The sequence below is a fragment of the Oncorhynchus mykiss genome, chromosome 25 (assembly GCF_013265735.2).
Source record: "Oncorhynchus mykiss isolate Arlee chromosome 25, USDA_OmykA_1.1, whole genome shotgun sequence".
NCBI classification, from domain to species: Eukaryota; Metazoa; Chordata; class Actinopteri; order Salmoniformes; family Salmonidae; genus Oncorhynchus; species Oncorhynchus mykiss.
Genome location: NC_048589.1, coordinates 12,207,032 through 12,219,531, shown reverse-complemented (window position 1 = coordinate 12,219,531; position 12,500 = coordinate 12,207,032). Strand labels below are relative to the sequence as shown.

Here is a 12,500-nt window from a genome sequence, read left to right as displayed (position 1 = left end):
AGAAGAAGATGAAGAAGATGTAGAAGAAGATGAAGAAGATGTAGAAGAAGATGAAGAAGATGTAGAAGAAGATGTAGAAGAAGAAGTGTAGAAGATGATGTAGAAGAAGATGTAGAAGAAGAAGATGAAAAAGATGTAGAAGAAGAAGACAAAAAAGAAGAAAATGAAGAAGAAAATGTAGAAGAAGATGTAGAAGAAGATGTAGAAGAAGAAGATGAAAAAGAAGATGTAGAAGAAGAAGATGAAAAAGAAGAAGATGAAGAAGAAGATGTAGAAGAAGAAGATGAAAAAGAAGATGTAGAAGAAGAAGATGAAAAAGAAGAAGATGAAGAAGAAGATGTAGAAGAAGAAGATGTAGAAGAAGATGTAGAAGAAAATGTAGAAGAAGAAGATGTAGAAGAAGAAGATGGAAAAAGAAGAAGATGTAGAAGAAGAAGATGAAAAAGAAGAAGATGTAGAAGAAGAAGATGAAAAAGAAGAAGATGAAGAAGAAGATGTAGAAGAAGAAGATGTAGAAGAAGAAGATGTAGAAGAAGAAGATGAAGAAGAAGATGTAGAAGAAGAAAATGTAGAAGAAGATGTAGAAGAAGATGTAGAAGAAGAAGATTAAAAAGAAGAAGATGAAAAAGAAGAAGATGTAGAAGATGTAGAAGAAGAAGATGAAGAAGAAGATGTAGAAGAAGAAGATGAAGAAGAAGATGTAGAAGAAGAAGATGAAGAGGAAGATGTAGAAGAAGATGTAGAAGAAGATGTAGAAGAAGAAGATGAAAAAGAAGAAGATGTAGAAGATGTAGAAGAAGAAGATGAAGAAGAAGAAGATGTAGAAGAAGAAGATGAAGAGGAAGAAGAAGGTGAAGAAGAAGTAGATGAAGAAGAAGATGTAGAAGAAGAATATGAAGAGGAAGATGTAGAAGAAGAAGATGAAGAGGAAGAAGAAGGTGAAGAAGAAGTAGATGAAGAAGAAGATGAAGAAGAAGATGTAGAAGAAGAAGATGAAAAAGAAGAAGATGTTGAAGATGTAGAAGAAGAAGATGAAGATGTAGAAGAAGAAGATGAAGAGGAAGAAGAAGGTGAAGAAGAAGTAGATGAAGAAGAAGATGTAGAAGAAGAATATGAAGAGGAAGATGTAGAAGAAGATGTAGAAGAAGAAGATGAAAAATAAGAAGTTGTAGAAGATGTAGAAGAAGAAGATGAAAAATAAGAAGTTGTAGAAGATGTAGAAGAAGAAGATGAAAAAGAAGAAGATGAAGAAGAAGAAGATGTAGAAGAAGATGAAGAGGAAGAAGAAGGTGAAGAAGATTAAGCTTTGGCAGGTTTGAAGTAGGAGTAGTCTTTCAGTCACTATTCTCCTCTGATTAAACAAATATTAATCCCCTGTCGGTTTATTGTCTGGAGTCACTAGGCCAGAGAGGCATTGTGGGCCACAAAAATCATGCTGGGTAAACAAAGGCAGGCCAAGTCAGCCAAACAGACTGCCCCATGGAACACTTAATGACCTAAGGAGCAGGGTAGGGATCAATTCCATTTTAATTCCAGTCAATTCAAATTTAATTTCGAAATGTTCCTTATTGAAAAGCATGGACGAAAATGTGAATTTGAATGTCAGTGAACTTCCTGAACTGACTGGAATTGAAATGGAATTAACCCCAACCCTGCTAGGGAGTCCACTATACTACACAACCAGACTGTCTTACAGTCCCATGTATCCCCTCTAGTAACTGCTGACTTACTGCTTTCCTCCTTTACTCTGAACACTAGCCCCTTGGATTGTGTGTGTCTGCAACAATATGTATGGGGACGTGTGTGTCTATGTGTGTGTGTGTATGTATTGAGTGTCTCTTCAAACAGTCTTTCAGGCCCTGCCTCACTCCTCTCTAGTGAATAGGATCAGTAAAGGCGGCTTGGACCTCGGCTTTTATCACTTTCTCTTTTTATCTGCAGCAAATACTCACTCATGCGCACACACATAACGGCTCTAGTAGTCCATATACGGGATAGATACAGGAGAGAGAGGTGGAGAAAGGAATGGGCAAGAGGGAGATGGAGAGATGGAGGGAGAGAGATGGAAAGAGACATGGAGAGAGAGATGGAGAGAGACATGGAGAGAGAGATGGAGAGAGACATGGAGAGAGAGATGAGAGAGAGATGGAGAGAGACATGGAGAGAGAGATGGAGAGAGACATGGAGAGAGAGATGGAGAGAGACATGGAGAGAGACATGGAGAGAGAGATGGAGAGAGACATGGAGAGAGAGATGGAGAAAGAGATGGAGAGAGACATGGAGAGACAGATGGAGAGAGACATGGAGAGAGACATGGAGAGAGAGATGGAGAGAGACATGGAGAGAGACATGGAGAGAGAGATGGAGAGAGACATGGAGAGACAGATGGAGAGAGACATGGAGAGAGAGATGGAGAGAGACATGGAGAGAGAGATGGAGAAAGACATGGAGAAAGAGATGGAGAGACATGGAGAGAGACATGGAGAGAGAGATGGAGAGAGACATGGAGAGAGAGATGGAGAGAGACATGGAGAGAGAGATGGAGAGAGACATGGAGAGAGAGATGGAGAAAGACATGGAGAAAGAGATGGAGAGACATGGAGAGAGACATGGAGAGAGAGATGGAGAGAGACATGGAGAGAGAGATGGAGAGAGACATGGAGAGAGAGATGGAGAGAGACATGGAGAGAGAGATGGAGATTGAGATGGAGAGAGACATAGAGAGAGAGATGGAGAGAGACATGGAGAAATAGATAGAGACATGGAGAGAGAGATGGAGATTGAGATGGAGAGAGACATAGAGAGAGACATGGAGAGAGAGATGGAGAGAGACATGGAGAGAGAGATGGAGAAAGACATGGAGAAAGAGATGGAGAGACATGGAGAGAGACATGGAGAGAGAGATGGAGAGAGACATGGAGAGAGAGATGGAGAGAGACATGGAGAGAGAGATGGAGAGAGACATGGAGAGAGAGATGGAGATTGAGATGGAGAGAGACATAGAGAGAGAGATGGAGAGAGACATGGAGAAATAGATAGAGACATGGAGAGAGAGATGGAGATTGAGATGGAGAGAGACAGAGAGAGAGATGGAGAGAGAGATGGAAAGAGATGGAGAGGGACAAGGAGAGAGAGATGGAGAGAGAGATGGTTTCCTTTAAACATTAGGAGGAATACACCAAACTGACCTTAGATCAGGCAGTGTCTAGGGCCATCCTACCCTGACCTATGATCCCTAGTGAATAAGCATTAAGACAGGCACTCCTCAGGATGACCTAAACACACACAGGGGTCCATTCTGTCATCAGAGAGAGAGAGAGAGAGACTGGGGTCAGGTACTGAGAGGAGGAATGAAATGCATGGTAATACGAAGTGGCTCTATGACTCATAGTTGATATGATCATAACGTTCTAAAACCTGAGAAGATAATTCATGTAGCACCCGTATGACTTTGGAATGAGGTGATTTCAATTTGAAAATATAACTCACTCAAAAAGATTTGACTGAAAATATACATATTCATCCCGATATTTAAAAGAAAATGTCACCTTTATTTAACTAGGCTAGTCAGTTAAGAACAAATTATTATATACAATGACGGCCTACCCCGGGCCAAACCCAGGCCGATTGTGTGCCACCCATTCACAGCCTGGATTCGAACCAGGGACTGCAGTGATGCCTCTTGCACTGAAATGCAGTGCCTTAGACCGCTGCGCCACTTGGGAGCCTAGATATACAGTACAGATATACAGTAGCAAGAGTACTTGCGTGTTTCATAGGGAGTGTATTTATTTTCTAAACAATGACATTTCTTCTTCTCTCTCTCCCTCTCCCCCTCTCTCTCTCTCCCCCTCTCCCCCTCTCCCCCCTCTCTCTCTCTCTCCCCCTCTCCCCCTCTCCTCTGGCCTGAGGGAGGTGGGTTGCGTCAGCCTCTTCTAATCAGACACACAGACAGAGAGCGGCTTCATGCTAATAGTGCGGCTAATTACCAATCTCACCCCCTCCTAATTGCATACATTACAGTGGATCTGCACTGCAGATTAATGCTAAACATTCCCGTGTGACGTGCGTGTGTGTATGTCTGTGTGTGTGTCTGAAAATGTGTGTACTGTATGTGCTTGTCTAGGTGTGTGTGCGGGAGTGTGTGTGTGTTTGTTAGCGAACACGCTGCTTTAACTCTGAATTAGACCCCGAGTGGATCCTTGAAGACGGGTGCCCGGTTTATAGCTGCGTTATTGAGGCAGGTTGCCGAGGTCTGGGCTGGTCGTCGAGGTCCCCCGGTAACAGGAAAGCCCTCAGTCTCCGTGGAGACGCCAGATGGAGTGACCTTAAGATGGTTTCCGAGGAGCCATTTCAAATAATAAAATATCAATATTTACATTTTAATTACCCACTCTCACTCCCTGAGAATCTTTGCCATCCTTGATAGAGTGACAGTAGAAGAGAGAGAGAGAGAAAGCGTAAGAGAGAGAGAAAGCGTAAGAGAGAGAGAGAGAGAGCAAGAAAGAGAGAGTGAGAGAGAGAGAGAGAGAGTGAGAGTGAGAGAGAGCGAGAGAGAGACAGAGAGAGTGAGAGAGAGCGAGAGAGAGAGACAGAAGGAGAGAGCAAGAAAGAGAGAGAGAGAGAGAGAGACAGACGGAGAGAGCGAGAGAGAGAGAGCACGAAAGAGAAAGAGAGAGAGCGAGAGAGAGAGCGAGACAGAGAGAGCGAGAGAGAGAGAAAGAGAAAGAGAAAGAGAGAGAGAGCGAAAGAGAGAGAGCGAGAAAGAGAGAGTGGGGCTTCACAAACACAAACAGACCCCACAGAGCTCCAGGACAGCAACACAATTAGACCCAACCAAATCATGAGAAAACAAAAAGATAATTACTTGACACATTGGAAAGAATTAACAAAAAAACAGCACAAACTAGAATCCTATTTGGCCCTAAACAGAGAGTACACAGTGGTAGAATACCTGACCACTGTGACTGACCCAAATGTAAGGAAATGTACAGACTGAGTGAGCATAGCCTTGCTATTGAGAAAGGCCACTGTAGGCAGACATAGCTCTCAAGAGAAGACATTCTATGTGCACACTGACCACAAAATGAGGTGGAAACTGAGCTGCACTTCCTAATGTATGACCATATTAGAGACACATATTTCCCTCACATTACACAGATCCACAAATAATTAGAAAATGTTTATTTGTTTTCTCTTTTGTACTTGAACTATTTGCACATTGTTACAACACTGTGTATAGACATAATATGACATTTGCAATGTCTCTATTCCTTTAAAACTTTTGTGAGTATAATGATTACTGTTAATTTTTTATTGTTTATTTCACTTTTGTTTATTATCTACTTCACTTGCTTTGGCAATGTTAAGAAATGTTTCCCATGCCAATAAAGCCCTTAAATTGATTTGAATTGCTCATTTATTTAAATTGAATTGAGACAGAGCGAGGGAGCGATTGAGAGAGAGAGAGAGAGAAGGGTAAGACTAGGAGAGGTCCTAGGCTGCTTGTGTGTCAGTATGCTCATGTACTGCATGTATAAGTGTGTGATAGAGTCATATAGACGAACTGATGAGTGCTGTCCTGTGCTCTAAAGAAGGACATTTCTTCTACAGACCAAACCCAAGGAAAAAGCCCTCTTCTACAATCTTCTCTCTCTCTCTCTCATTCTACCCCCCCCTTCTCTCTCTCCCTCTCCTTCTATCCCCCCTTCTCTCTCTCCCTCTCCTTCTATCCCCCCTTATATCTCTCTCTCATTCTATCCCCCTTCTCTCTCTCCCTCTCCTTCTATCCCCCCTTCTCTCTCTCTCTCCTTCTATGCCCCCTTCCCCCCCTCTCTCTCCTTCCATCCCCCCTTCCCTCTCTCTCTCTCCTTCTATCCCCCCTTCCCTCTCTCTCTCTCATTCTATCCCCCTTTCCCTCTCTCTCTCTCCTTCTATCCCCCTTCCCTCTCTCTCTCTCCTTCTATCCCCCCTTCCCTCTCTCTCTCCTTATATCCCCCCTCCCCTCTCTCTCTCTCCTTCTATCCCCCCTTTCTCTCCTCCCTCCTGTCTATTTATTGTTGATGTCAGCAGGACTGACCCTGTGTGGTGAGATTTCTGTTGGGGGAATTAGGGATGTGTACACACGACTCAAGAGCTTATACTCACACACATGCACACACACACACACACACGCACACACACACACACACACACGGGCATGCACGCACGCACGCACGCACCACACACACACACACACACACACACACACACACACACACACACACACACACACACACACACACACACAGCTTTGATCTCAACACGTTCTCTCAACCCCCACCACACACACACACACATACACACAAACACACACACATACACACAAACACACCAAAACAGGACTCCTGTCCCCATGAACCTGTCCTCATCTTTGGGGACAGGGGAAGCTTACATGTCTTGCAGGCAGACAGCTGCTAAGGGCTTTAGGTTTCATGACTGTGTGTGTGTCCAAGACCTATATATTCACATGGATTAAATCATTTTCCCTTACAGATCAATTAACTGGGATCCAACAGCCTATCGATCGCTATCGTGGTTATCCTTTAATAACGTGATCCTCCCACAGTATTCTGTCTCTCTGACTGCAACCATAATCATAAAACACACACACACACACGCACGCACGCACACACACACACACACACACACACACACACACACACACACACACACACACACACACACACACACACACACACACACACACACACACACACACACACACACACACACACACACACACACACACACACACACACAAACCATCCAAACCCCTACAGAACCATTGCAGATTATACATGTGTGTGTTTGTATAAGAAATAAAATCCCTGATCTCTTCAATATGAGAATAGATAGTTGGTCCGGATTAATTTCATATTTAGGGATTAGAACTCAAATATGATCAGCCACGACAAACACAGAAGAGCGAGACAAACACAATGCTCGAGGGAGGGAGGGCGACAGAGAAAGCAGAGAGAAAATGAGACAGAACGAGAGAGAGAGAGAGAGAGAGGCAGAAGGGACGGAGAGAGAGGCAGAAGAGAGAGAGAGGGAGATAAAGAGATAGCCCCTTCTCTTCTAGCAGGCCTTAATGCTTTCAAGACGAGACATTACCCCCATTCCACTGCCATGAGCACCTTTTAATTCCTGAAAAAGCCACGGCTGAAAATCTTAATTAATTGTTCCATACTGCTTCAGGGTCATTATGCATGGCAATAAAGGACGTGTAATTATGACATTTTACAGCCATTACCGAGGCTGAGAGATCGTATGTCATCATCAAGCCTGGCCAATGGCTTGGTGAACTCACACATTGGGCTTGATGGAGCACATACACAGGAGTACACACACGTCATAAAAGAACGACCACACACACACACACACACACACACACACACACACACACACACACACACACACACACACACACACACACACACACACACACAGGGATACATGCACACACTCACACATGCACACACACGCAAACACACACACACACACACACACACACACACACACACACACACACACACACACACAGGGATACATGCACACACTCACACATGCACACACACGCAAACACACACACACACACACACACACACACACACACACACACACACACACACACACACACACACACACCCTTGATGGAGTACTCAGGCACGGATCTGTCAAGCCCAAACAATAACCCAGCCTGCCAGCCATCCAGCCAGCTGCAATCCAGCTAGCTGCCCAAAGATGAAACAGATCAAGATTAACTAGAAAACCTGGACATAAACGCTACTGCAATGGCTAGCGTGGGCTGGCTGGCTGTGTGTGTGTGTGTGTGTGTGTGTGTGTGTGTGTGTTCGTTGTGAATCTGAAGCTCAATAATTGAGAACGATAGATGTGTCTCTCTTCTGTGTTTGTGTGTGTGTCTCTGCCCAGTGAAGCATCTCTAGATGGATGCAGATCACAGGGTAAGCGAAACAAGCAGTAATTGAGGCAGGTGGAAGCTCGCTTTCCTATACAATGACACACGGCCACCTTACAGCTGCCTCAATCTCTCTCACACACACGCACATGCACAATATACATCAAACCAGCATCAGGAACAGAAATGGGATGGCTGTTTGTATATAGGGAGTGTGTGTGTGTGTGTGTGTCTTTGAGTGTGTGTAGCCCTACATTGTGATCAAACCAGAAGCATCCGTAGAGAGCTGTCCGTTTGTTCTTGTGCAACCAGGGAGAGTTCTGGGCTCTGGCTTACAGAGCTACAGAAGCCCACTGTCTGAACGAGACCATCCTATCCTCCTCTACACAGGGAGAGGGGGATGAAGGGAACGAGAAAGGAGTATGAAAGGAATATGCTGATGGGGGGGAAGAGGAGGGAAACGACCTGCTAGGGAAAGGCAGTGGCAATATCCCGCACAATATCCCTAAGCTCAAAGGAGCCATGCCGCAGTAGGACCACACAAAAGCAGAGAAGGAGCGAGAGAGGAGAGAGGGAGCTTCAGATGAATGGATGAAGGGAGGAGAAAGGATATTTTGGACGGACACACTGTAGGTGGATTAGAATTTGAGTCTAGATTTAAATTTGAAAGAAGGAGTAAGAAAGCAAGGGACTGTGTGTCTGACCATTGAGGGGTGGAGGTAGAGGCATGGGATGGAGTGTGTGTGTGTGTGTGTTACAAGACATCTTCTGCAATTACAGGCAGATTAACTACACTGAGTTCTAAAACCTCTCTGTTGAAACCACTGGAGAGAGATGAGCTGCACACAGAGAGAAAAAAAGAGAGAGAGAGAGAGAGAGACATAGTGCTGTAGGATAACAATGGACAGCTGTCATTATTACCATAAGAATAGGAACAGACCTGATAGCTTCAACCCCTATTCACACACACACATTGTCCTGTACATGTCACTAATATCAAACACAGAGGGTCTCTTCTCATGGTTCTGTGCTGGGGTAAGTGGGACTATCGAGGTTTGACAGTGGCAGAGAGGGGATGGTATATGGCCAATAGCCTGTTCTTAACAACGACGCAATGCGGAGTGCCTGGATACAGCCCTTAGCCGTCGTATATTGACCATATACCACAAACCCCTGAGGTGCCTCACTGCTATTATAAACTGGTTACCAATGTAATTAGAGCAGTACAAATACACGTTTTGTCATACCCGTGGTATACGGTCTGATATACCACGGCTGTCAGCCAATCAGCATTCAGGGCTTGAACCACCCAGTTTATAATTAGCTACAGTATATTAACTTCAGTATATTAACAGAACACCCTGATGTCTGTTGTCCCTAACAAGAGTTAAATCGTGCTAGGCGGCTAGTCACCTGAGTGTATGAGGGCCGAAGAGCAGGCTGGGCTGGAGCTAAAATATGTCCAATCATTTTATTCATAAGCAACACACTGAGGTTCACCAGACGCCTCTCTCTGTCCCCGACCGCATCCATAATCATTTACATCATTATTAACTAGGACAGGACAGGACACACACACGCACACACACACACACACACACACACACAACCAGGAGATCCCTTGTTAGGCTGTTTCGAGTGTGAGGGCTATAACTCGTCCCAGCCAGCCGACAGCTTCGCTCCAATCCCATTTCCCTGCCTGCTTGTTCCCTGATGGAAAGGATGCCCCCTCTGAACTATTATTTTGGAGTGAGGGAGGAGGGGAGGGAGGGTGGATGGAGGGGAAGAGAGACGATGGCCATTTCATGCTTGTCTGTGAACTTTGCATGAACTGGCAGAAATAATGTGATGCGATGACAAGCCTGTTCCACCTCACAGTACATCTAATGTGTGCGTATGTGTGTGTGTGTGTCTCGGGGCGGGTGTGGGAGGGGGAGATGAGTTAAAATGAAGTTTGGTTTGTGTGTAATTACAACCATCTATCTTTATGCTCCAGCAGCATATCAGCAAATTGAAAATAGTAAAAATGGACGGTTCATTCTGATATTTAATGATTGGCGCAGGCATGCCACTGATTTATTGGTTACTTACTGATGTGAGACATTTGCATATTATTAGATGGAGATTACTAGGCGCCGTCAGACTGCATTGATGCGGCCCTGCGCTGTCTGATGGATTGATTTGATTTGCAAATGTAATCAAACTCATAAGAGAGAAGAAATGAGCGATAATACCTTGTTTTTTTTAAACGGGCACTAACACAGAGCAGCCCTCTCTCTATTTCCCTCAGCCGGGTCCTCGCTGTCGTAGGCTAAGCCTGATGCAGACGCACACAGACAGGTGACAGGTGTTGTTTGAGTGTGTGTGAAGGGGGACAGGTTGTACATATCTACAGGAGAAAGGTGTGTGTGTGTCAGGTGTCAGGTCATTCTAATCTAAAGGCATAGTGTGTGTGTCTGCTCTGAGGTGTGACCTGATGAGGTAGATAAACAAATTGTGTGTGTGTGTGTGTGTCTCTCGACTTTACTAAACAAATGTGTGGTTTATAGAGCGAGACAACATGGACGTGTGTCGCCACTAAGACATCGTCTTGGAGACGCCAGCGGCGTTGTGATGGCAAAATAAACACAGGTGGCAGACAGAGAGAGTCAACACGCCAAACGTGCCTTCATATTTTGTGCGCGAGTGTGTGTGTGTGTGTGTGTGTGTGTGTGTGTGTGTGTGTGTGTGTGTGTGTGTGTGTGTGTGTGTGTGTGTGTGTGTGAGTACATAGTCAAAACGTGCCTTCAATGTGTGGGTTTATGTGTGTGTGTGTGTGTGAGTACATAGTCAAAACGTGCCTTCCCTGTGTGGGTTTATGTGTGTGTGTGTCCGTAGGGCGGGGACAATGTGGATGCTCTCTACAGAAGGGAAATGGATGAGGAGCATGACCAGACAAACACAGCTCTATGGGAACAAGATGGCTCCTCTCTCTGGTGCCTACCACAAAACACCAGCATACAGTACAATCCTAACAATCCTAACAAGGACCTAACATTCCCCTCACATTAAACCACCACCTCCAGCCTGTACCGTTGACAACAGTCTGTACCATTGAGACCTGGCACTGCCATCAGCATGACGCAGCAGGAACCGGGAGTTGTCAGACCAGGCAATGTTTTTCCACTCCTCAGTTGTCCAGTGTTGGTGATCGTGTGCCCACTGGAGCTGCTTCTCCTTGTTTTTAGCTGATAGGAGTGGAACCCGGTGTGGTCGTCTGCTGCCATCCGTGACAAGGACCGACGAGATGCCGTTCTGCACACCACTGTTGTAATGTATTGTTATTTGCCAGTTGGTGGCCCTCCTGTTAGTTTGCACCATTCTTGCCATTATAAATAAATAAAGGTAAAAAAAAAATTAAAAAAATAATAATAATAAAAAAAAAAAAAATAATAATAATAATAATAATAAATTATCCTGTCTGTCTGTCTGCTTTATATAGCAAGCCACGGCCATGTGATTCACTGTCTGTAGGAGTGAACCATTTTCGTGAACGGAGGAGTGTACCTAATAAACTAGCCACATTGATATGTATTAGAATACTTGACCTTTATTCAACTAGGCAAGTCAGTTAAGAACAAATTCTTATTTACAATGACGGTCTAGGAACGGTGGGTTAACTGCCTTGTTCAGGGGCAGAACGACAGATTTTTACCTTGTCAGCTCTGGGATTCGATCTGGGAACCTTTCAATGCTTCATACCAACTACTGGAGGAGGTCCTCCACAATCACCCGACCTCAACCTGAGATGGTTTGGGATGAGTTGGACCACAGAGTGAAGGAAAAGCAACCAACAAACACTCTAACCACTAGGCTACCTGCCACCCCTAATGCAAGTTCTTTTGGTAGTTCTTCATCAGTGGGGAACCTGCTCTCCTCCAGTAGTTGGTATGAAGCTATGATATGAAGCTGATATGAAGCTGAAGTTACTATTAGTGGACGTTAACAGGAGTAGGACCAGAGACCTATTGTGCAGAGACTCCTCATCTGATACTGATTGGTGCGATATGGGACGTCAAGAGAGAGACATAACACAAGCAGTAACATCCTGAGGAGAGGTGAGAAAGAGACAAGATAAAGAAAAAGAGGATAGACATGGCAGGAGAGAGAAAGAGAGAGAGAAGGAGAGCCATTGACCAACAACACCCGAGGCTTCATCTAATAACAATGCTGAACTTAATCCACATTCCGGGGCCTGACATCAAATATTATTTTGATAATTTGATTTCATCAATATTTGTATTTATCTGCAAACACTCTCTGTTTGTTTGCCTGGCGAGGTGACCGGGGCACACTTGAAAACCACACGTCCTTCTCAAAGTGTGTTATCTTCCACTGTGCCCAGATTAAAGTGGTCACAGATACTCAGCGCACAGCTGAAAGGAATGCATTGGGAATCAGATAGCTCAGGAAGCTAACGGATAAACACTCATCAGTGCAATGACAGACACACACACACACACACACACACACACACACACACACACACACACACACACAC

At 44.6% G+C, this 12,500-nt stretch overlaps 1 protein-coding gene across 3 annotated transcripts in view; it reads right to left on the bottom strand.

The window, feature by feature from the left end:
• Positions 1-12,500, bottom strand: part of esrrga (estrogen-related receptor gamma a) — a 105,249-nt gene that overhangs the window by 20,627 nt on the left and 72,122 nt on the right. The window lies entirely within an intron of this gene.